General features: G+C 45.0%; 4 non-coding genes across 4 annotated transcripts; 1 reads left to right on the top strand and 3 right to left on the bottom strand.

Moving 5' to 3' along the window:
* The first annotated feature begins 4,352 nt into the window (after positions 1 to 4,352).
* On the top strand, positions 4,353 to 4,425 carry trnav-uac (transfer RNA valine (anticodon UAC)). Its single transcript has one exon. It is a non-coding gene; the product is annotated as a tRNA-Val (tRNA).
* A 14,101-nt stretch (positions 4,426 to 18,526) lies between these two features.
* Positions 18,527 to 18,599, bottom strand: trnav-aac (transfer RNA valine (anticodon AAC)). Its single transcript has one exon. It is a non-coding gene; the product is annotated as a tRNA-Val (tRNA).
* Positions 18,600 to 23,876: 5,277 nt separating this feature from the next.
* trnav-aac (transfer RNA valine (anticodon AAC)) lies at positions 23,877 to 23,949 on the bottom strand. Its single transcript has one exon. It is a non-coding gene; the product is annotated as a tRNA-Val (tRNA).
* A 1,320-nt stretch (positions 23,950 to 25,269) lies between these two features.
* trnav-gac (transfer RNA valine (anticodon GAC)) lies at positions 25,270 to 25,342 on the bottom strand. The gene has a single exon. It is a non-coding gene; the product is annotated as a tRNA-Val (tRNA).
* Between the last annotated feature and the right edge of the window lie 1,100 nt (positions 25,343 to 26,442).

Here is a 26,442-nt window from a genome sequence, read left to right as displayed (position 1 = left end):
CTACGCTCATTCCGCCAAAGAAAGCAGGATCGCCCAGTGGCCACACATTTTAATTCCACGTCCCATTCCCATTCTGATATGTCAATCCATGGCCTCCTCTACTGTCAAGATGAAGGCACACTCAGGTTGAAGGAGCAACACCTGATATTCCGTCTGGGTAGCCTCCAACCTGATGGCATGAACATTGATTTCTCTAACTTCCGTCAATGTCCCTCCCCCACTTCGTACCCCATCCATTATCTATCTATCTATCTATCTATCTATCTATCTATCTATCTATCTATCTATCTATCTATCTATCTATCTATCTATCTATCTATCTATCTATCTATCTATCTATCTATCTATCTATCTATCTATCTATCTGTCTGTTTATTTATTTAATTATTTATTATCTATCTATCTATCTATTTATTATTATCCCCCTTTTTTTCTCTACTTTTTTCTCTCTCTCTGATCATCACTCTTTGCCTGTTCTCCACCTCCCTCTGGTGCTCCCCTCCCACTTTCTTTCTCCCTCGATCTCCCGTCCCATGATCCTTTGCCTTCTCCAGCTGTGCATTCCTTTTGCTAATCACCTTTCCAGCTGTTAGCTTTATCCCTCCCCCTGCTGTCTTCTCCTATCATTTCTGACTTTCCCCTCCCCTCTCACTTTCAAATTTCTTACTGTCTTTTCTTTCAGTTCGTCCTGACGAAGGGTCTCGGCCCAAAATGTCGACTGTATTTCTTCCTATAAATGCTGCCTAGCCTGCTGCCTTCCACCAGCAGTTTGTGTGTGTTGCTACGATCTTAAAAGTCCGTTTCATCGCTTTTTCCGAGCTCTTGTGTCCGAAGATCGCAAATACTTCGGGTTTTCGGGCCCCCAGCAAAGTACTTTCCGGCCTTCCCGCCGACGCACACGTCTCCGGTCCTGACACCGACCCTCGATCCGCCTGTCTCCAGAGCCCGAGCACTTAGGCTTCCGAATACAATCGAGATTCTCGGGCAAAATCCTTGGCATATCGAATAGCGGCCAGTCGTGGGAACCCGACAACGGGTTCCATTCCTGCAAAGAACCGAAACTTGCGTGTAACTCCAGGCCAGGGTCTTCACCAGAACCTTGAAAAGAAAAAAAAAGATATTAAAAGTAGAAATGGAGCTGTTTCCGAAGATGCAGACAAAGGAGTCGCCGTCAGGAGCCATCATTCCTTCTAAGCTTTTTTTCTTATTCTTATAACTTTGAGACTAAGCAACAGCTCCAATGCCATGTTTAAGTTTTCTGACAACAGCAATCTCGTTCGCCGTATTACAGGCGGTGACGAGTCAGCATACATGAGGGAGATTGAGGATCTGTCTGTATGGTACCGAAACAACATCTGACTGAATATCAGCAAGACCAAAGGTCATATTGTTGACTTCAGGAGGAGGAAACTGGAAATCAATGAGCCACTTGTCATCGGGGATTCAATGCTGGCGAGTGCCAGTAACTTGAAGTCCTTCGTTGTTAGCATTTCAGATGATCTGCCCTGGATCCAGCAGGAAAGTGCTATTGTGTAGGAAGTATGGCAGCACTTCTACTTTGTAGATGTCGAGGATTCGTTATGTCGCCTGAGACTTCGACAAACTTCCACTGATGTGCATTGGGGTATATATTGATAGATTGCATCACAGTTGGTATGGAAATTGGTAGTGCTCTTGAACGAAAAGTAAACAAAAATCATAAATTCTGTCCAGTCCATAACGGTTTAAGCACTCCCCATCCATTGTGCACATCTATATGGAGAGTTGTCGCACAAAGCAACATCCATTATCCCTCACCACCCAGACCATATTCTCGTCTACTGCGGCCATCAGGAATGAGGAACAGGTACGTCAGGTCCCCCAGCATCAGGTTCAGGATACCCATCAACAATCAAACGATTGAATCAATTACCTTTGCTCAGCTTTCTTCATTCCATTACAGAATGTTCCCACAATCTATGGTTCACTTTCAAGGGCTCTTCATGTCATGTTCTCAATATGTATTGCTTAATTATTTACTTATACGTTTATGTATTGTAGTAATTATCAGTGTTAAGCCCTGGTAAAGGTTTCACTGCTGCTAAAGTTGTGGGGCATTTCATGTAATGGTGTTTGGGTTATGGTTCGTAATAATGAGTGCTTCGGAATCTGGGCCATCCAATCAGGGGAGCGGTTTTTTTTTGTGTGTGTGCCTGGCACCGGTGTGAGCTCTTGTTTTTGTTCAGTGGGAGATGAAGAGAGAAGACGCTGGAGGGAACCGGTCGCAGGATTCGACCCACTGGGGACCGTGATTCGATGGGGCGACGTGCGGGAATCCACTGAAGATCAGTGAATATGGATTTTGGGAGACTTGAGGTCCAACCTGTGCACATTTAAAATAATTATAGTTGGTCACTTTTTGTTTCTTTTTCTTTTCTGTTCTTTGCTACCCCTTTAGTTAAGTTAATACAATATTCGAAAATATACTTACTTTAATTGTATGCAGTGTGCGGCCTTTTATTTCCTGGCAATGAGTTGGAGCACGGTAGCAAATCACCCAGCATTCACTCAAGCCGGGGTTTGGGTGGGATAGATATTCCAACCTCACGGATTTGGCGGGAGCGGAGTGTACATTCCCGAGACATAAGCGGCCCGAGAACCATGAGTCTTTCGCTGCAAAGTTGGGAGACTGTCAGCGAAGGCTAACGAGCCGTTTTCAGAGACGCCCGAGAGGAAAGATGTTTTATTATTTCTTCTTTTTGTTTTTTTTTGTAGTTACACAGTTGATTGTCTTTTGCATAGTTGCTGGATGGTGTCTTTCATTGAATCCATTGTGTTATATTTACTTAGAATGCCCGCAAGGAAATTAAACTCATCGTTGTGTATGCTGACCAATGTGTTCTTTGATATAAATTTAATTTGAACTTTGAACATTCTGGGCAACCGTCTGCCTCTTCTTCAGTTTCTACCTGTCTCTTCCTGTGAATGCTTTTATGACCCCAACGTAACTGGAACGCGCAAGCGTGTTAATCTGGAGTCAAACACAATACCATTGCACCACGGGGTCAGCCAGCAGGTGTATGTCAATCAAAGGTTTCCATGCCCCGCCTGATTGGGTGAAATTCGCCATCCATATAGGATTAATAATTGCACAAATTGCCGGTTGTTTATAGCTCTCTGTCTAAACTTCCAGAACTTCAGTTGCTGTGTTTAAACTGAGTCGTAACCTACGCTGGAATTATTCCTTGGTTGTGCATTCGCTCCCTCATGGTGGTTCATACCATGTGAAACCAGGGAAACGTGTTGAAAACTTACAATAGGTTATGCTCCTTCCCATATCCGATCAGCTAAATGAAGTTGCATCCTTTCATTTCGTTTTTACAGTCCGATTGGTTGCCATTCTATGTATGTTTCTCCGGGGCAGTTTCATTTGATCGAGGTTATGACGTTGCATCACATACGAAAGGTCTCCATTCCGATCCTAGTCAAGATTCAAAATGTAACTCATGTTCTGGTTGTTAAGGGGATTCTGAGCTCTGTCCGTTCATATTGACACAGGTGTCCGAAGTCTTCGTAACCAACGCTGGAAGAACTCAGCAGGTCAGGCAGCATCCGTGAGAAAAGAATAGCCATTCCTGATGAAGGGTCTCGGCCCGAAACGTTGGCTACTCTTTTCTCACGGATGCTGCCTAACCTGCTGAGTTATTCCGGCGTTGTGGACGTATTCTTTGATCCACAGCATCTGCAGTTGTATTTTTGTGTCCGAAGTCTTGCTGCAGAAATATGGGAACACTCTGGCAGTTTGAAAACACGCCACCAGACATTCAAATATCTACGCACACCTCTGGCTGGAGGAAGGGAAGGATCAGTTCAATGGTATGAACACAATTACTTTCACAGTGTTCTCGTTTTGTCTGAGTCTCTAGTACCGCCTAATTTTAACACTTCGTGATTCGGCCTCTCTCCTCCCCCCCCCCCCCCCCTCTCTATATCTTTCTTGTTTGCTCTCGTTCTCTGTCTCCGAATTTTCTCTCCTTTTACACAGTACGCGGCGCAATGTGTTAATTTCTATTTCCTTTCCTTTTCTTTCTGGATTTGAAACTCCGTCCCGCGCACACAGAAAGGGGCTCAATGTGCAAAGTGTGATCCAGTTCAAAACGCAAATCACAATTGCGACGGAGATGTCATTAAGGTTGTTGTCAGAGGAAATGCCCCAAGGATTATCTTTTTTATTGATAATGAGAATAATTTAAAGAAATAAAAGTTTTAGCTGTCAGTGTCGTGTCACAAAGTTTAACAACCACCTAGGCATGTGCATTATACGTTGGGCAGCTGGAATCTGTACGTGTGGAATATATTACTATCAGCGTTATGTTTCTGTAGTGTAGTGGTTATCACGTTCGCTTTACACGCGAAAGGTCCCTGGTTCGAAACCAGGCAGAAACAATTTTAAAAATTCCCATAACAGAAAAGGCACAACCAGATATTTATTCAATTAAATGCAGAGGGTGCGGATTTGAATAAAATTACGCTCACTGAATGTAACGAAGATAGCATCGTGATGGAAAAATGTGTTGTACTATCTTTGGACGGACTGTCAAAAAGGGAAAAGAGGTTCCCAGCAATGCTGAGGCAGAGATAAGTCCTCCGTGACAAAGTAGTGAATGGCGATTCTTGCATGAAACGCCTTTTCAATACAGGAGTTCACCCTGTAAAGTAAAATCGTCGCTGAGAGTTCCAAGCCGGCGTCACAGGACAGATTTTTGACTACTTAAGCTACCTGGCCTTCGCACGCTCCTCGAGTTGTACTGTTGGGATGTATCTTGTTCCGGATTGTCTGATAGCGAGAGAATTACTTCAGCTTCTGCTAACTTTTTCAAATCTACGGTTCCCTCTCATTTGAAATGCTGCATAACCGTGTCCAGGGACGGATTCTCCCCAGTGCTGTGTACGCCTGATTTACTAAATGCTGCATTTGCAACATCCGAATCCTTTTCCCGCCATTTCACGATCAGTGAAACCAGGTACTGGAGGGGACATGGGTAGGGGAAGATGGGGTATGAAATTACAAACTGGCTGGTGAGTGAGTCGAACGCACTTACCTGGGATCGAAGAGTCGCAGGTTGGAAGAAATCGCAATGGGGGAGCAGAGAGCTGGTAATGGGGGGGGTGGGGGGGGGAGGAGGATTTAAAGTGAGCGGTGGTCGCTCTGCGGTATTGACGGTTTTAAAGATGGTAATAACCATATTTTGAGTATACTGACTGCCTTGTAAATATTGATTGTTTGTACCTTTGTGCATTTTTTTTGAAAATTAACTTTTATAATTTTGTAAACAAAAACAGAGAGAGCGGTTCACCGTGAAAGTCGTCTGAGATGCAAATTGTATACAATTCTTCGCCACTGCCCCTGCACCTTACCTTCCCTCTCAAATGTGTCCTCCTATCCCCTGTCGGTGTGTACACACCTTTACCAACCTTCTTATTCTGATTCGTGCCCCTTCTTTTCCAGTCCCGATAAATTGTCACGGCATAGATGCTCCAGCTTTGCGCGTATGAGGGGATGCTTTGTTTATGGAACCGGTAACAGAAGTACTGTACTCGATTCAATAAACGTATGGCTGCTCCCTTTCCAAGGACTTGATTTGTAAAAAGGTATCACAGCAATCATTGCATGTTTCTACCTGGTATCGAACCAGGGACCTTTCACATGTTAGGCGATCGTGATAACCACTTGTTATGATCCCAGGCCCCTCCTTTGTGAGAATCGCAAGAGCACCCGTCTGGGGGGGGGGGGGGGGGGCGGGGGGAGGGGTCAGTAGACCCAGTAGAAGAGAGAGAGAGAGAGAGAGGGAGAGAGAAATGTGCCGAATTGCACGTCCCACCCGGGATGTAGAATAAGACGACAGCGACTATTGTCTCATGGAGACCACGTGAAAAGCCCTCAGGCAAGGTGGGCTGTTTGAGAGAGAGATTGCATCATCCCAACCTGATTGACACCTGCGACCCCGTGAGGAAGTATAAAGGAGAGTCTCAGGGGGACAGCCCCTTCAGATGCACCAAGAAGACACGAGAGTGTTCCCGCAGCAGCGGGAAGCCATTCTGAAGGAAGCCACGTGCGTTAGATTCCGAGATTGGAATTTATGGCTGGAATCACAGAAAACCGCTTTTAACTAACATCGGGGAGAGGGAACCAACGCTCCCCCGATCTCACGGAAGATTCATCAAGACCCTGCAAGTTTTTTTCTCTTCTCCCCAATCTCTCTCTCTCTCGGTCGCCCCACGTTAAACCCAGCGATTCTCAAAAGGGCTGAGGCCTGCAGACTTCTGAGTGACTTTTATATTTCCAACGGATAACATATTATCCCCTAGACAACAGTCGAGATTACTTCTTAATGATGAACATTGCTATACCCGCGTTTTAGATTGAGTATTGACGACGTGCATTATCTGAATGTTTGTATTAACCTTACTTTTGTGCCCCTTTATAAATAAAAACGTTTGAAAATAGTGACATCAGACTTCAACGGACCCCTCTATCTTTGCTGGTAAGTTATCCAGTTACGGGATACGTAACAGACTATACTACAGAAACGCTCCGCTGTGTAGGATGTTCCGGATGCTGCAGATACTATAGGTAACACTCACTTCTAGTTCGTAGAAACCGACACTGGCGAATAAATTATATACTAAAATCCTACTCAATATCAATAAAATAATAAATACAATGGCTCATTTCCATCAATAACAATCTTCACGAATCCCACCAGAGCTCAATCTGACTCCCACTGAGTCCAGTTGAGGCTGTAGAAATGCACGACGTATTTCAAAATCCGCGTGTCATCCTGTGACTTCCTTTATGTGTGAGCGAAATGGATTTTTCAACGCGAAAGAAAACAATAAACAATTTAAATTTGTCCATACCGGCCGATACTGAGAAACTGGGGACAGAAACGAAATGCGGACAGACGCCCGAGAGGGGGAAGGCTTTGAAAGTAGACTGAAAGAGAGTTTCAGACACACAGAGTAGATAGCGAATGGTAATTCTGTTCATTCCATGGGAGCCATATTGAACCGGTCCTGCGCTTCTTCTCATCAGCGAACTATTGGCGTGTAATCTGACCATGATAACCACTGCACTACAATAACCGCTGGAGTGTGAAAAACAAGACCAGGTCACATAGAACGTGGAAACACGGAAGTTTACAGAACATTACAGGCCCTTAGGCTCACAAATGTTGTGCCGACCTTGTAATCTACTCTAGACAATGTCTAAAAGTATTTCTCCCGGGTTCAGATTCTGAATTCCTGCCACAATTGGCACACAATAATGGAGTAATTCTTCAGGTCACTCAACAGCGGAGGAGGAATACACCGTCAACGTTTCGGGCGAAGAACCTTCATCCGAACAACGATCGGGCGAACCTGTTCATCACCATACCATTGAATCCTTCGGTTGGTTGACGGCGCCTTAAGGGAAGGGATCAGAGAAAGGACACACTAAACGTATCTTAACAGCAGGCTGGTACTGAAGTTATTCAAGTCAAGCAGGTGAATTATAAATAGCTACCCGCTGCATTCCAGAGATCTCAGTATCAGTGTAAATAAAGTATCGAACAAGTGTCTTGGCATGAATTGTCAACTATTTTTCTCCTCCACAGATACTGTCTGGCCTGTTGATTCTCCCGCACATTGCCAGCACTTACGGAATTCCTTGTGTAGTTGAGTTCCTCCAACACTTTGTGTTTCTTGTTACATATAAACTCGGCGGGACGAACGGAAGTTGGAACAGGAAGGGCGCTTTCAGTTAAATTCCACTTAGGGAGTGTAACAAAGATTACGTCGTGTCAGAAAAATGCGTTCTACCATCTTAGGATGGACTGATTCAGAAAAAAGAAAAAGAGGTTCCCAGAGCTGCTGGGGCAGAGAAAGTCGCTCTCCTACGTCAACAGCTGCGTGACAGATCAGGAAATGGCGATTCTTGCTTAGAACGCCCCTTCAGTAAAGGAAGTTCACCCGAAAAGCTAAAAGCTCATCTGGGAGTTCCAAACCGCAGTCTCATTTTCACTCGGCAGACTTCGTGACCAGTTAGGCTACGTGGCATTCGCACCGTCCTCGAGCTGTACTGGTGAGCTGGGACTTGCTCTGTATCATCTGATAAATGGAATTGCTTCAACTTCTGCTAACTTCTTCAAATTGAGTGTTCCCTCTAATTTGAAATATTGCATATCCGTGTTCAGGGGCGGATTCTCCCCAGTGCAATGTACGCCTGATTTGCTAAATACTGCATTTACAATATCTGAATCGACGGGTTTCCTATACACCGTCAGGATAGATCTATAGAGTCTCTCAAAAGCAGAGGTGGAGGAGTATGCCTCATGATCAATTCTTCTTGGTGCACAAATATATCAGTGCTGTCCCAATTCTTCTCACCAGACCTGGAATATCTAGCAGTTAAGTGGCGCTCCTTTTACCTACCTCGGGATCTCCCCGGGGTCATTTTGGTAGCAGTATACATTCCACTTCAGAGCAATGTCAAGCAGGCTTTAGATAATATAAACTATGGGATTAACATGTACAAAACAGCGCACCCTACCGTCTTCACGATCGTTTTGGGACAGTCTGAAAAAAAAATCTCTAAGAAATTACCATCAACAGATCACTTGCAATACCCGAGGAAACAACATACTGGACCATTGCTGCACCACAATCAAGAATACCTGCCTTGCTATTCCACGCCCTTCACTTCGGGAAGTCTGATCACCTCGCTGTACTTCTCCCTGTGTGCAGGCAGAGACTGAAGACTGCAGCACCAGTAGTGAGAACCAAGAAGGTATGGACAAGGGAAACACAGGGGTACCTGCAGGACTACTTTGAATCCATGGACTGGGCTGTTTTCAGTGATTCATCTACGAACCTGGATGACCATGCTGCAGTTGTTCCAACTTCATCAAAACCTGTGTGGATGAGTGTGTGCCTACAAAGACTTACTGTACCTTCCCAAATCAAAAACTATGGATGAATTAGGAGGGATTTCGTCTGCTGAAGGTTAAATCTATGGCATTCAAGTCCGGCGACCCAGGCCTGTACCAGAAAACCAGATATGATTTGTGATTCAAGGGCGAAGAGACAGTTTCGAACGAGGTTGGAGGTGCCATCAGATACACGGAAATTCTGGCAGGCCTTGCAAGAAATTACTTCCTACAAAGCAAAACCCAATAGCATGATTGGTAGCGATGCTTCAATACCAGACGAGCTCAACGCATTCTACATCCGCTTTGAAATGGAGAACACAATTACAACTGTGAAAAGCCCTGCTGACCCTGGTGACCCTGTGATCGCTGTCTCAGAAGCCGATGTTAGGCTGTCTTTAAAGAGTAAGGTCTGAAAACCTAGCGGGAATATTCAAGGACATTTTCAACCTCTCACTGCTATGGACGGAAGTCCCCACGCTTCAAAAGGGCAAAGATTATTCCAGTGCCTAAGAAGAATATGTGAGCTGCCTTAATGACTATCGCCCGGTAGTATTCACATCGACAGTAACGAAATGCTTTGAGAGGTTGGTCATGACTAGACTGAACTCCTGCCTCAGCTAAGACCTGGACCCATTACAATTTGCCTATCGCCACAATTGGTCAACAGAAGAAGCAATCTCAAAGGCTCTCCACACGGCTTTAGACCACCTGGCCAACACAAGCACCTATGTCACGATGCTGTTCATCAACTATAGCTCAACATTTAATACCACTGTCTGGTATGGAGAGGCTACTGCACAGGACCTAAAGAAGCTGCAGAGGGTTGTAAATCTATTCAGCTCCATCATGGGTACTAGCCTACAAAGTACGCAGGACATCTTCAGGGAGCGGTGTCTCAGAAAGGCAGCGTCTATTATTAAGCACCTCCAGCAACCAGGACAGGCCCTTCTTTCACTGTTACCGTCAGATGGGAGGTACAGAAGCTTAAAGGGACACACTCAACGATTCAGGAGTATCTTCCCCTCTGCCATCCGATTCCTAAATGGACATTGAACCCTTGGATACTACCTTACATTTGGCTAATATACAGTATTTCTGTATTTTTGCATGGTTTTTAATCTAATCTATTCAAAACACGTGTATTGTAATCGATTTACTTATTTGTTTATTATTACATTTAAAATTTTATATATTACTTTTTCTTTTCTGTATTATGTATTGCTGCTAAGTTAACAAATTTCATGTCATATGCCGGTGATAATAAATCTGATTCTGATTCGGAATCGGATTCTCTCGACAGTTGACGATCAATGAAGCCAGGTACTAGAAGGCAGGTACGCAGGGGAAGAGGGGTATTAAATGACAAACAGGGTGGTGAGTGAATCGAACGCACCTACGAGGATCGAGATGTCGCAGGTCAGATGAGATCACTGTGCGGGAGCAAAGAGAGTGTGGCACCGTGAACAGCCGACTGAGAAAAGAATTTTTCACAATTGTTCGCCACTCCCTCTGCAGTTCCTTCCCTGTCAACTGCCTTCTCCTATCACCCGCCGGCATGTACACACGTTTACCAACCTTTTTATTTTGGTTCATGCCCCTTCTTTCTAATGAACAGTCAAGACAAAAATGCTGACTGCTCTTGCTCCAGCGTTTTGTGGGTGAGGAGATGGTTTGTTTATGGAACGAGCCGCGGAAGTACTCCATTGAATAAACATGTGGTTGCCTCCCTTTCGACGGACTTGATTTATACAAAAGTATGACCTGGTTTCTGCCTGGTTTCGAATCAGGTTTCGTGTGTTAGGCGAGCGTGATAACTATCAGACCGCAGAAACTCTACGGCTGCCTATTATGTACCGCATGCAGCGGATCCGAATGGAACTATACCAAGTACTCACTTCCAACTCATCGAAACTCAACAGTAACAACTGAATTATATAACAAAATCATACATATTATTAATAAAATTGAATGCAATCAATCATTTCCCTTCATAATATTCTGAACGAACCCCACAACTGAATTTGGTTCCCGCTGAGTCCACATGAGAATGCACAATTGCAACACGTATTTCAAAATCCGCGTGTCGTCAATTTCAAACCGTTGTCTCCTTTTCACGGAATAGACCTCTTGATCACTTAAACAGCGTGGTCCTCGAGCTGTACTAATGAGATGGAACTTGCTCTGCATCATCTGATAGCGATGGAATTGCTTCAACTTCTGCTAACTTCTTCAAATCGAGTGTTCCTTCTAACTTGCAAAGTTGCATAACCGTGTTCAGGGACTGATTCTCCCCAGTGATTGATTTGCTAAATACTGAATTTGAAACATGCGAAAGCCTCTCGCAATTTGACGATCAGGGAAGCTAATTACTGGAAAGCAGTACTTAGGGCAAGAAGGGGATGAAAAGACAAACTGGATGGTGAGTGAATCGAACATACGTACCTGGGATCGAGGAATCGCAGGTCGAAGATCACTGTGCGGGAACCGACTGAGGCAAGAACTTCTCACAATTGTTCGCCACTCCCCCTACACCTTACACTATGCTCTCAACTGCTTCCTCCTATCACCTGCTGGCGTGTACATACCTTTATCAACCTTATCATTTTAGTCAATGCCCCTTCTTTTCTAGTCCTGATGAACGGTCGCGGTATGAATGCTAACTGCTTTGCTCCGGCGTTTTGTGGGAGAGGGGATACCGTTCATGGAACGAGTTACAGAAGTACTCCATTGAATAAACGTGTGGTTGCGTCCCTTTCCAATGATTTGATTTATACAAAAGTATCACAATGTGTTTCTGCTTGGTTTCAAATCAATTACCTTTCGCATGTTAGGCGAAAATGAAAATCACTACACTACAGAAACGCTCCTTCTGTCTGTCATGTACCACATGCATCAGATATGGATGAACCTGTACAGTACAAAACACTCACTTTCCGCTTATAGAAACCCAACAGTTACGACTGAATTATATGCTTAAATTATAACAATTGTTCGTCACTCCACTACACCTCCCCTTCCCTTTCAACTGCCTCCTCCTATCACGTGCCGGCGTGTATACACCTTTACCAAGCTTCTTATTTTGATTTGTGCCCCTTTTTTCCCAGTTCTGATGAACGTTCACGGCATATAATGATAACTGCTCTTGGTCCAGCATTTTGTAGAGGAGCGGAGATTTGTTTGCGTAACGAGTAAGAGAAGTATTCCATTGAAAAACGTGTGGTTGCGTCACTTTCCAAGGACGTGATTTATACGCAAGTATGACAGAATGTTTCTGTCTAGTTTCGAGTCAGGGACCTTTCCCGTGTTAGGCGACCGTGATAACCACTACAATACAGAGTCGTTGAGGCTGTCTATCAAGTTCCGCGTGCAGCGGATACTAATGGAACTACGCACATCACACACTTCCGGTCAGTAGACACCAAACAATAACGACTGATTATATACTAAAATCATACTAAACATCAACAAAAATGAATGCCATGAAACATTTTCTGTCCTAATAACCTTAATGAATCAAGCCACAACTGAAACTGGCTCCCGCTAAGTCCAGATGAGGATGTATTTCAAAATCGGCCTATTTTCCTGTGACTTCATTCACGTGTGTGTCAAATAGAGTTTTTAACGCGAACGAAAACATAGACCATAAAGGCTGCTACTGAGAAAATGGGGACAGAAACGAAGATGCAGACAGGAGCCCGAGAGGGGAAAGGCTTCGAAGTTGACTGAACATAGCGATGGTAATTCTGTTCATCCCATGTGCGCCATATTGAACCTTCTTCTCGCCTGTGATGGACAAACAAAATTGACCGAATGCTTGCAAAGTACAAAAAATAACTTGGGGCAGCAGTTGTCCATTTGAGTAGTAATCTTCACTACACGTACACACTCTTACTGACAGCCTGGAGAACGAGTAAAATTTACGTTATATCCTACATCGAACTAGAAATTATTGGCGTGTAATTTGACTGTGATAACCTCTGCAGTGTAAAATACGCTGGAATGTTAAAAACAAGACGGGCTTACGTAGAACGTGGAAAGTTGCTAGGGCGTTGAAGAGTAAATGGAAGGATACAATTTCGGTGAATATGTCAGCTGTGAGAGAAAGCGGAATCTGGTGAAATGTTTCACCGTGTTTCTCCCGGCTCCAGATTGTGAATTCCTGTCACAATACGCACACAATAGTGGAGTAACTCCTCTGGTCATGCAGCTGCGAGAGAAGGAGAGGAATTCGCCGTCAACGATCACTGGCGCAAACCCTTTATCCCAGCAACGACGGAGCGAACCTGTTCATCACCGCACCACCGAATCCGTCGGTTGGTTGAGGGCGCCTTAAGGGAAGGGATCAGAGGAACGATACACTTATTGTATATCTTCGGTGCGGATTGGGAGACAGTTTCAAACAAGTAAGCCGGGTGCCGAAATGCTTCAAGTCAAGCCGGTTAATCATGAATAGTCATCCCGCTGCGTTCCGGAGATCTCAGTAACAATGTAAATAAAGTATCGATCAAGTGTATTGGCATGAATTGCAACTTGTTTATTCTCTTCCGAAGATGCCGTCTGACTTGTTGATTTCCCCGCACATTGCCGGCATTTGCGGAATTCCTTGTGTTGTTGCTTTACTCCAGCATTGTGCGTTTCTTGCTACATACAAACTAGGCGGGACGATCGGAGGTGTGTGGATGGGGTGCGGCCTTGAGTTAAATTCCGCTCAGGGAATGTAACGAAGATTAAGTCGTGTCAGAAAAATGCGCCCTACTATCTTCGGATAGACTGAATCAGAAAAGGAAAAGGGCTGGGATAGGTTGCTCTCCTACGGCAACACCTGCGTGACAAATCAGGGAATGGCTTTCTGGGCACCTTCTCGGTGGTAATATTCATTGCATAGACTTCACTTCACTGACACTCATTTTCCATTGGTCCTATATCTACCCTCAACTCACTTTTACCCTTTATATATTTAAAATGCTTTTACTCTCTTCTTTGATATTAGTTACCAGCTTCCTTTGATAATTCATCTTTTCCTTCCTAATGACCTTCTTAGTTTCCTTCTACAAGTTTTTAAAAGCTTCCCAATCCTCTATCTTCTCACTACCTTTGGCTTCCTTGTATGCCTTTCTCTTACTTTTACTTTGCATCTGACTTCACTTGTCAGCTACGGTACAGTCTCTTCAATTCATAAGTTTATTCTTATATGGAATATATCCGTCGTGCACGTCGCTCATTTTTCGCAGAAACACCGACCATTGCTGCTATGCTGTCCTTCTTGCTCGTGTCCCTTTCCAGTCAGCTTTGGCCAGTTCCCCTCTCATGCCATTGTAATTCCCTTTATTCCACTGAAATAACGACACATTCACAAATTTCAAAGTGAACTCGATCATATTGTGATCATTGTACCTTAGGGGTTCCTTAACTTTAAGTTCTCTTAACACCCAATCCAGCACAGTCGATCGCCTAGTGGGCGCAACAACAAGCTGTTCTAAAAAGCCATCCCTTAAAGTAATCCATATCCCGGCTGCTGTTTGGAGGCCTCTATACAACTGCCATATGTTCCTGTTACCCTTGCCATTTCTTAACTCAACCCACAGAGACTCTAGACCTTCCGATCTTATGTCAACCATTTCTAATTGTTTAATATTATTTCTTATACGCAGGGCCACACTACCTTCTCTGGTTACTAACCAATCTTTCCGATACACCATATATCCTCAGACGTTCTGCTCCCAATGGCGGTTATCCTTTAGCCAAGTTTCAGAGTCGGCAACGTGGTCATACTTGCCAATCTGCAGCTGAATTTTAAGATCGTCCATTTTATTTCTTACGCTGCGTGTTTTAAAATATAACACTTTCAGTCCAGTAGTTGTTGCTTTCTGTTTTAACTGCACCACTGCTCTGTTGCCCTGTAAAACATCCCACTGTTTGTGATGATCCCTTATTTCCTGCCAGTCCTTTCTATAATCTCTGTTGCACTCTATCTTTGATTTATTTCAATTTCCCCCCTCCTCAGTCCTATAATGCGGTTCCCATCCCCTTGCCAAATTCATTTAAACTCTTCCTAACAGCTCTGTCTGCTACGATGCTGGACCTCTTTGGGTTCAGGTGTGATCCATTCTTTTTGTGCAGGTCATACCTCCCACAGAAGAAACCCCAATGATCCAGGAGCCCGATGACCGCCCCTACAGCGGTTTCTCAGCCAGGCATTAATATGCCTGATCATACTATACTTGCGCTCGTTAGCATGTAGCACAGGCAGCAAACCTGAGATTACTACCCTACAGGTCTTGCTTTTCAGCTTCCTACCCAGTTCCCTTTATCTCCCCGTATATTTTCAGTGCTGATTGGGAGACAGTTTCAAACTAGCAAGTCCGGTACTGAAGTTCTTCAAGTCAAACAGCAGAATTGGAAGCAACCGCCACATGTCATTCCAGCGATCTCAGCATCATTGTAAATAATGTATCGATCAAGTGTCTTGGCAAGAATTGCCAATTGTTTATTCTCCTCTGTAGGTGCCGTCTGACTTGTTGATTTCCCCGCTCATTTCCAGCATTTGCGCGATTTCTTGAGTTGCTGCGTTCCTCCAACACTTTGTGTTTCTTGCTACATACAAACTAGGCAGGACGATCGGAGGTGTGTGGATGGGGTGCGGTCTTGAGTTAAACTCCAGTCAGGGAATGTAACAAAGATTAAGTCGTGTCAGAAAAATGCGCCCTACTATCTTCGGATAGACTGAATCAGAAAAGGAAAAGGGCTGGGATAGGTTGCTCTCCTGCGGCAATACCTGCGTGACAAATCAGGGAATGGCGATTCTTGCAAGTAACGCCCCTTCAATGAAGGAAGTTCACCTTATAAACTAAACGCGCGTCTGGGAGTTTCAAATCACAGTCCTCTTTTTACTGGACTGACTTCTTGACCAGTTAATCCACGTGACATTCGCACCGTCCTCGAGCTGTACTGATGCGATGGAATTGCTTCAAATGCTGCAAACGTCTTTAAATTCAGTGTTCCGTCTAATTTGAGATGTTGCATAACCGTGTTCAGAGACCTATTCACTCATGTGTAGTCTACGCCTGATTTGCTAAATACTGCATTTGCTACATCCGAATCCTTCTCCCACCATTTGACGATAAGTGAAGCCAGGTGTTAGATAGGGGAAGATTGGGGATGAAATAACAAACTTGTTATTGAGTGAATCGAACGCATTTACGTGGGATGAGAAGAGTCACAGGTCAGAAGCCAATACAGTGTGCGACACAGAGAGTGTGTCACCATGTACAGTGGTCTCAGATGAGAATTTAACTGGATTCATTGATTGAGTTAACTCAAGCCATTGATTCCATCGATTGTCTATCTGTCATGGATGAACTCGACTCGGAACCAGCATGACAATTGAAAGTCTGGCCCCAGGATTCCAGCAGAGCTGATCAAACACCGCATGAGCTCACTCCTCCGTCAGTGCTGGAAGGAAGGAACCGTACCAGAGGATATGCGCAAGTCCAAAATCATCACTTTCAACAAGAACAAGAGTAATAGGAGCGAATGCAACAACTACACGTGTATCTCCCTCCTGAGTATTGTCGGTAACTCTGGCAGAACGGGTCTACCCTGAGTCCCAATTTGGTTTTCGCGCAAGGCGGACAACTGTCGGCATGATTTTCTCACTGCGTCAACTCCAGGAGAAGTGCAGGGAACAACAGAAACCCCTCTATGTCGCTTTCATCGAATTGACGAAGGCTTTCGAGCTTGTCAGCAGAGATGGGCTCTTTTAGGTTCTGCTCAAGATCGCTGTCCCCCGAAACTCCAAAATATTATCAAGCCATTCCATGACGACAAGAGGGCTACTGTTCAGTACGATGGCAACTCGTCAGAACCCTTCGCTATTCATAGTGGAGTCAAAAAAAGATGCGTGTTGGTCCCAACATTATTCGGCATCTTCTTCCCTTTGCTATTGAAGCACGCGTTTGGGACGTCGACAGAAGGTATCTACATGCACACCAGATCTAATGGGCGGCTGTTCAACCCTGTGCACCTGAGAGCAAGAACAAAGGTGCGAAAAACCTTAACACGTGACATGCTCTTTGCCGACGACGCTGCTACAACCTCGCACACCAAACGGCAACTACAAACTCTCATGGACCGCTTCTTTAAGGCATGCAAGGACATCGGGCTTACCATCAGCCTAAAGAAAACAAATGTCCTTGCCCAGAACGTAGTTGAGATAACAATCATTACCATCGACAATTACAATCTAGAAGTGGTCCACGAGTTCACATATTTGGAGTCGACCATCAGCGAGACTCTCGCCCTCGATGCTGAAATCAATCGGCAAAGCAAAATCGATCTTTGCTCGACTGTCCTCGCGGGTCTCGGAGAATCCGAAACTCGCTACAAAGACCAAGACTGCTGTGTACAATGCATGCGTTACCAGCACCCTCCTGTATGGTAGCGAGACTTCGACCATCTACCCCAAACAGGAGAGAAAACTCGATAGTTTTCACCTGCGCAGCCTTCGCCGCATCCTCGGCATCACCAGGAGAGACAAAGTCCCAAACTCTGAGGTAATCTCCCGCGCCGGACTTCCCACAATGTTCACGCTTTTAAGGCAACGCAGAATGCCCTTGGCTGGGCCACGTCCGTCGTATGAAGGATGGTAGACTGCTAAGGACATCCTCTACGGATAACTAGCAACAGGCAAGAGGAACGTTGCTAGATCTCATTCGGATATGTCCATACATGCCCTCCTCTACTGCCATGATGAGGCCAAACTCAGGTTGGAGGAGCAACACCTCATATACCGTCTGGGTAATCTCCAGCCCCTTGGCATGAGCATTGAATTCTCCAACTTCCAGTAATTCCCTCTCTCTCTCTTCCCCTATCCAAGTTTCACTCTGCGTCCTCCTCCAGCTGCCTATCACCTCTCCCATGATTCTGCCTTCTTCTACTACACATAGTGCTTTCCCCTTACATTCCTTCTTCACCTTTCCTGCCTATCCCCTCCCACACTCCTTGATCTTTCCTCTTATTGGCTTTTCACCTGGCACCTACCAGCCTTCTCCTTTCCACACTCCCCCCATCTTCTTTATGGGGACCCTGTCCCATCCCTCTTCAGTCCTGACAAAGGGTCTCGGCTCGAAACGTAGACTGCTCATTTCCACGGATGCACCCGACCTGCTGAGTTCCTCCAGCTTGTTGTACGTTTTGCTTTGACCCCAGCATCTGCAGTGTACTTTGTGTAAACGGAGAGCACAGCGGACAGCGGACAACAATTCCACGACGCCCTACACATGCAGCAACTGTGGCCGAGCCTGCCGTTCCAGGATCGGCCTGAATAGCCACAGTTGACTCTGCTTGACAAACCAGTGACTACCAGAGGCGCAGTACTCATGGTCGACCACGACCAATGGAGGTCATACACAGACCATCTTATAAACGGTCATGGCATAAGTGCTGACTTCCCTTTGTCCAGAGTTTTGTGGGTGAGGTTATGCTCAGTTTACGGAATGAGTAACAGAGGTACTCCATTGAATAACAGTGGTTTCGTCTCCTTCCAAGGATTTGACTTATGTAAAAGTACCACGTTATGTTTCTGCCTGGTTTCGAACCAGGGACATTTCGCGTGTTAGGCGAACGTGATAACCACTACACTACAGAAACCTTGCCGCTGCCTGCCACGTACCACGTGTAACGGATACCAAAGAAACTACACACAACACACAGTTCCAGCCAATGGAGTCCAAACTCTAACGACTGAATTATATTCTAACATCATACTCAGTATCAAGGAGGAAATTATACACTTTCAAAATTGCTCATTACGGCCGATACTGAGAAACGAAGATGCAGACAGTCGCACGAGAGGGGGAAGAGTTCAAAATAGACTGAATGAGAGATTCAGACGCACAGAGTACTGTACATAGTAATGGTATTCTGTTCATCCCATGTGCGCCGTATTGAACTGGCTCTGCCCTTCATCTCCTCAATGATGGAAAAACAAAATTTTCGGAATGCTGGCAAAGTACAAAAAATAACTTTGGACAGTAGTTGTCCGCTTGAGTGGTAATCTTCAGTATACTGTACACGCTCTTACCGAGAAACTGGAGTACGAGTTATATTTACTTACCGTCCTCTATGGACTCGGAACTATTGGCGTGTCAGTTGACCCTGATAACCACCGCACTATAAAAATCGCAGGCGTGTAAAAAATCAAGACCAATTTACATAGAATGTGGAAACTTGCTGGGCGTTGAAGAGTAAGTGGAAGGATACCATTTCAGTGCATCTGTCGGCTGTGAGACAAAACGGAAGCTGGTGAAATGCTTCAACGTGTTTCTCCCGGATCCTGATGGTGAATTCCTGTCAAAATACGCGCACAATAGTGGAGTAACTCCTCTGGTCATGCGAGAGAGAGGAATTCGCCGTCAATGTTTCGGGCGAAGACCCTTTATGCGAACAACGATGTGGCGAACCTGTTCATCATCGCACCATTGAATCTGTCGGGGGTGTTGACGGCGGTTTATGGGAAGGGATCTGAGGACATTCGCCCTATATTGTCAGTGCGCAGAAGCAGCTGGCCGGGTGCTGAAGTTCTGCAAGGCAAGCCGGTGAATCATAATTAGCTGCCCTGCTGCATTCCAGAGGTCTCAGTATCAGTGTAATTACTGTAGCGATCAAGTATCTGAGCATGAATTGTCAATTGTTTACTCTCCTCCGCAGATGTCGTCTGACATCTTGATTTTCCCGCACATTTGAGCATTTACGGAATTTCTTTTGATGCTGATTCCTGCAGCACTTTGTGTTTCTTGCACCATACAAACCAGGCGGGACGAACGGAGGTGTGGGGAGGTGGTGCAGATCTGACTTAAATCCCATTTAGTGAATGTGACGAAGATTAAGTCGTGTCAGGAAAATGCGTTCTTCTACCTGCGGATGAACCGAGCCAGAAAAGGAAAAGTGGTTCCCGGCACTGCTCAGGCTGAGATAGGTCGTTCTCCTACGCAAACTCCTACGTGACATATCACGGAACGGCTATTCTTGCATGGAGCGCCGCTTCAGTAAAGGAAGCTCACCATATAAACTAAAAGCGTGGCTGGGAGTTCCAAACCGCCGTCTTCTTTTCACTGAACAAACTTATTGATCAGTCAAGCGACGTGGCATTCGCCCGACTTCGAGCTGTACCGATGAGATGAGACTTGCTCTGTATCGTCTGGATTGAATTGCTTCAACTTCTGCTAACTTCCTTAAATTTAGTATTCCATCTATTTTGAAATGTTGCATAACCTTGTTTAGGAACGGATTCAACCTGATACGCCTGATCTGAAAAAATGCTGCATTTGCTACATCCGAATCTTTTTCTCGCCACTTGTCGATCAGAGAAGGCAGGTACTGGAAGGCACGTGGATAGGGGAAGATTGGGAAAGAAATGAGAAACTGGGTGCTGAGTGAATCGAACGCAGATAGAATGGATGAAAAGAGTCGCATGTCAGAAAAGGTAACAGAGTGGGACAGAGTGTGTCAAAGTGTCTCGCGGCCTCAGAGGAGAATTTTACGTAATTCTTTTCCACGCTCCCTACATTTAACCTTCCCTCTCAACTGTCTCCTCCGATCACCCGCCGGAGTGTGCACACGTCTACCAAACTTTTATTTTGGTTCCTACCCATTCGTTTCCAGTCCTGATGAACGGTTACGACGTAGGTGCTGACTACGCTTACTCCAGCGTATTGGTCGTGAGTGGGTGCTTTGTTTATAAAAGCGTAACGGAAGTACTCCATTGAATAAACGTGTGGTTGCGTCGCTTTCGAAGGACATATTTATACAAACGTGACAGAATGTTTTTGTGTGGTTTCGAACCAGGGACCTTTCGCGTGTGAGGCGAACGTGATAACCACTACACTACAGAAACACTGCATCAGAAATATTGACTCTGGGCGGGTCTCGAACACACAACCTTTGAATTGCTTCATAACATACTACTAGAAGTCCAATACGCTATCCATTGCACCTCTGAGCCTACCAAAACTTATAAGTGAATTATATACTAAAATCATACATAATACGAATAAAAGTGAATGCAATAGATCGTTTTCTCTTCTACCAATCTTCAGGAATCCCACCACGAATGAACCTGGCTCCTGCTGAGTCCAGATGAGGATGTACAATTGCACCACGTATTTCAAAATCCGCGTGACATCCTGTGACCTCCTTCATGTATGTGCGAAATGGAGTTTTCAACGCGAAGGAATAGAATATAGGGTGTAATTTCAGATAATCTGTCGGGTGTAAGAGAAAGCGAAATTTGTTGAAGGCATTTGATAAGGTACCCCATGCAAGGCTTACTGAGAAAGTAAGGAGGCATGGGATCCAAGGGGACTTTGCTTTGTGGATCCAGAACTGTCTTGCCCACAGAAGGCAAAAAAAGGCTGCAGACGGGTCATATTCTGCATGGACGTCGGTGATCAGTTGTATGCCTCTGGGATCTGTTCTGGAACCCTACTCTGTGATTTTTAGAACTGACCTGAATGAGGAAGTGAAGGGATGAGTTAAAAAAATTTGCTGATGACACAAAGGTTGGGGGTGTTGTAGATAGTGTGGAGGGCTGTTAGAGGTTACAGCGGGTCATTATTAGAATGAAAATCTGGGCTGAGAAGTGGCAGATGGAGTTCAACCCAGATAAGTGTGAGGTGGTTTGGTTCATTTTGGTAGGTCAAATATGATGGCAGAATATAGTAGTAATGGTAAGCCTCTTGGAAGAGTGGATCTTGGGGTCCTAGCCCACAGGACACTCAAAGATGCTGTGCAGATTGATTCTGTGGTTAAGAAAACATACAATGATGAAAACATTGGCTTCATCAGTTATGGGATTAAGTTTAAGAGCCGAGAGGTAATGTTACAGTTATAGAAGACCGTGATCAGACCCTACGTGAGGTACTTTGCTCAGTTCTGGTCGCCTCACTGCAGGAAGGATGTGGAAACCATAGAAATGGTGCAGAAGAGATTTACAAGGATGTTGCCTGGATTGGGGAGCATGCCTTATGAGAATAGGTTGAGTGAACTTGGCTTTTTCTCCTTGGAACAACGGAGGATGAGAGGTGACCTAATAGATGTGTACAAGATGACGAAAGACATTTTCCCAGGGCTGAGATGGCTAGCAGGAGAGGGCACATTTTTAAGGTGCTTGGAAGTAGGAGATGTCAAAGGTACGTTTTTTACGCAGAGTGTGGTGAGCGCGTGTACTGGGGGCGTGGTGCAGGTAAATACGATAGCGACTTTTAAGAGACTGCTGGATAGGTACATAGAGCTTAGGCAAATAGAGGGCTATGGGTGAGCCTAGGTAATTTGGAAGGTAAGGACATGTTCGGCACAGCTTTGTGGGTCGAAACGCCTGTATTGTGCTGTATTCTATGTTTCTATAATATACTTCAGTGCTTTGTCCCTATCAGATTGTGAATTAATGTCACAATACGCACACAGTAGTGGAGTAACTCCGCTGCTCTTGCAGCGGCGGAAGAGAGGAATCTGCCATCAACTTTTATGGACGAGGACCCTTTATTCCGGCAACGATCGCGCGGAACTGTTCATCACCGTATCACTGAATCCGTCGGTGGTGTTGACGGCGCCTTAAGGGAAGGGATCAGAGGAACGACACATTCACCGTATATCTTAAGTATTGATTGGGAGGAAGTTTCAATCAAGCAAGTCGGGTGCTGAAGTTCTTCAAGTCACACAGGTGAATGATAGTAGCCGCCCCGCTGCATTCAGAGATTCAATATCAGTGTAAATAAAGAATTGATCAAGTGTCTTGCCATGAATTGTCAATTGTTTATTCTCCTCCGTAGATACTGTCTGACTTGTTGATTTCCCCCCACATTTCCAGCATTTGCGCAATTTCTTGTGTTGTTGCGTGCCTCCAGCACTTTGTGTTTCTTGCTACATACAAACTACCCGGGACGATCGGAGGTGTGTGGATAGAGTGTGGTTTTGAGTTAAATTCCACTCAGGGATTGTAACAAAAGTTAAGTCGTGTCAGAAAAATGCGTCCAAATATTTTCGGATGGATTCAGTCAGAAAAGGGAAGGAGATATCCAGCGTTGCTCAGGCAGAGATAGATCGCTCTCCTACGGCAACACCTGTGTGACAAATCAGGGAATGGCGATTCTCGTAAGTAAGGCCCCTTCAATAAAGGAGGTTCATTTTAGAAGCTAAAAGAACCTCTGGGAGTTCTAAACCAGTCTCTTTGTTTTACTGGCGAGACCTCTTGACCAGTTTATCTCCGTGGCCTTCACACTGTCCGCGAGCTGTATTGATGAGATAGAACTTGTTCCGTATCGTCTGATAGCGGTGCAATTGCTTCAGCTTCTGCTAGCATCATTAAATTCGGCATTCCATCTAAATGGAAAGTTGCATAACTGTATTCAGGGATGGATTCTCCCCAGTGCAATGTACACATGATTTTCTGAAGACTGCATTTGCTACATCCGAATCCATCATCCGCCATTTGATAGTAAATGAAGCGAGTTGCTAAATAGGATAAGACTGGGGATGAAATGACAAACTGGCTGGTGAGTGAATCGTATCTGGGATGAGAAGAGTCACCAATCAGTAGCGATCACATGTGCGACAGAGAGAGTGTGTCTCAGGCGAGAATCTAATATAATTCTTCTCCACACTTCCTATACCTTAACTGCCTTCTCATCTGCCTCCTATCACCAGCCGGCTTTACCAACCTTATGTTTCTGGTTCGCGCCCCACCTTTTCTAGCCCTGAGAAACGGTCACGGCATAATTGCTGTCTTGTCTTTGTCCAGCATTTTGTGGGTGAGATTACACTCAGGTTTTGAAACGAATAACAGAAGTGCTCCATTGAATAACAATGGTTTCGTCCCCTTCAAAGGATTTGACTTATACAAAAGTTTCTGTATAAGGAACATATACGTTATGTTTCTGCCTGGTTTCGAACCAGGGACCTTTCGCGTGTTAGGCAAACGTGATAACCACTGCACTACAGAAACCTTACCGCAGCTTGCCATGTACCACGTGTAACGGATACCAATGGAACTGCACACAGCACACATTTGCAGCCCATGGAATCCAAACACTAACGACTGAATTATATACTAACATCATACTCAGTATCAAAGAGAAAAAATATACACTTTCAAAATTGTCCATAACGGCTGATACTGAGAAAATGGGGGCAGAAGAGACGATGCAGATAGGCACATTGAACTGGCTCTGCCCTTCATCCCGCCTGTGGTGGACAAACAAATTCAGCACAGTCAATCGCCTAGTGGGCTCAACAACCAGCTGTTCTAAAAAGCCATCCCTTGAGGTCCAGTACTGGCCTGCTTTTCCTAATCCACTTTCATGTTAAAATCCCCAACGACTCGCTTTTTCTATCTCCTGCTATAATTTGTAATCCATACGCTATCTTTGATTTAGTTCCATTTTCCCCTTCCTGAGTCCTACCACCCCGGTACCCACCCTCCTGCTAAATTAGGTTAAACCCTCCCTAACAACTCCTTTAAACATGCCTGTTGGGATACTGGACGCCTTTTGATTCAGGTGCCACGCATTCTTTTTGTACAGGTCATACCTTCTCCAGAAGAGGCAACAGTGATCCAGGAAACCGAAGACCGCCCCCTACAGCAGTCACTCGCCCATACTTTAATATACCTGATCATACTATTCTTGCGCTCGTTATCACGTGGCAGTGGCAGTAATCCTGAGATTACAACCCTGGAGGCCTCTCCACTTTCTCCGCTAATATCATCGGTACCAACGGATACCAAGATTTATGGCAGTTCACCCTCTGCCTTCAGAATACTCTGCACCCGCTCCGAGACATCCCGTACCCTGGCACCTGGGCAGTAACACACCATGCGAGTATGTCTATCAGACGGATAGAACCTCCTATCTGTTCCCCTGAATATTGGGGAAGATTGGGGTTGAAGTGACCAACTGGGTGCTGAGTGAATCGAGCGCATGTACCTGGGATGAGAAAAGATCATAGTGTGGGGCAGAGAAAGTGTGTAACCGCCAACAGTCCATCAGATCAGAATTTTACACATTTCTTCTCCACGCTCCCTGCATCTTATCTTCCCTCTCAACTACCTCCTCCTATCACCCGCCGGCGTGTACACACCTTTACCAATCTTCTTATTCTGGTTTGTGCCCCTTCTTATGCAGTCCTGATGAACGGTCACGGCATAAATGCTAACTGCTCTTGCTCCAGAGTTTTGTGGGCCCTCAACGAGTAACAGTAGTACTCCAGTGAATTAATGTGTGGTTGCGTCCCTTTCCAAATACTTGTAGTAGAAGGTTTAATAGAATGTTTCTGCCTGGTTTCGAACCAGGGACCTTTCGCGTGTCAGGCGAACGTGATAACCACTACACTACAGAAACACTACGGCTGTCTGTTATGTACCACATCCAACGGATAAGAATGGACTTATACAAAACATTCACTTCCAGCTAATGGCAAACTAATATTAACATCTGAAATGTATACAAAAATCAAACTCAACATCAATAACAAATGCATGCAATCGCTCATTTATACTCGTAACTATCTTCAGGAACTAACTATGAATAGCTCCCGCTGAGTTCAGCTAGGGCTGTAAGAACGCACCACGTATTTCAAAATCCGCTTGTCCCCCTTTGAATTTTTTCATGTGTCGTCGTCGAAATAGAGTTTGCAACGAGAAGGAAAACAATAAACAAAGTAAAAATGTCAATATCGGCTGAGAAATAACGACACGGAGAAAATACATCACGATGGAGACTGGGCCCAAGAGGGCGAGGGCTGCAAAGTCCACTTATGAGAGATTCAGACAGTACATTTCTGTTCATTTCATGTGCGCCGTACTGAACCGGTCCTGCCCACTTCCCACCTAAGATGGGCAAACAAACTTGTCCGAATGCTTGTAAAGTAGAAAGATACCTTCAGGTAGCAGTTGCCTGTTTGACTAGAAACCCAAAGTATACACGCTCATAGTGACAAACTGGAACACGAGAAATATTTACGTTGCCGTCTTCTATCGAACTGGGAACTATTGGTGTATAATTTGACCGTGATCATTTAAGTATAAAAAGCGCTGGGGTATGAAAAACATAACATCAGTTTACATAGGACGTGAAAACCGGCTGGGTGTTGGAGAGTAAATCGAAGGATACTATTTCAGTGAATATGTCGGCTGTGAGAGAAAGGGGAATCTGGTGAAATGTTCCCTCGTGTTTCTCCCTATGAAGATTGTGAATACTTGTCACAATACGCACACAATAGTGGCTAACTCCTCTGGTCATACAGCAGTGAGAGAGAGGAATACGCCGTCAACGTTTTGGGTGAACACTCCTTATCCGAGCAACGATGGGGCGCACCTACCGATCACGGCACCACTGAATCGGTCGGTGGTATTGACGGTGCCTGAAGAGAAGGGATCAGAAGAACGACACAGTCACCGTATATTTTCAGTGTTGATTGTCGGACAGCTTCAAACAAGCAG

This window comes from Hypanus sabinus, chromosome 9 (assembly GCF_030144855.1).
Source record: "Hypanus sabinus isolate sHypSab1 chromosome 9, sHypSab1.hap1, whole genome shotgun sequence".
In the NCBI taxonomy this organism is placed as follows: domain Eukaryota; kingdom Metazoa; phylum Chordata; class Chondrichthyes; order Myliobatiformes; family Dasyatidae; genus Hypanus; species Hypanus sabinus.
Note: the sequence above shows the minus strand (reverse complement) of the source record. Positions and strands in the feature narration are given on the sequence as shown.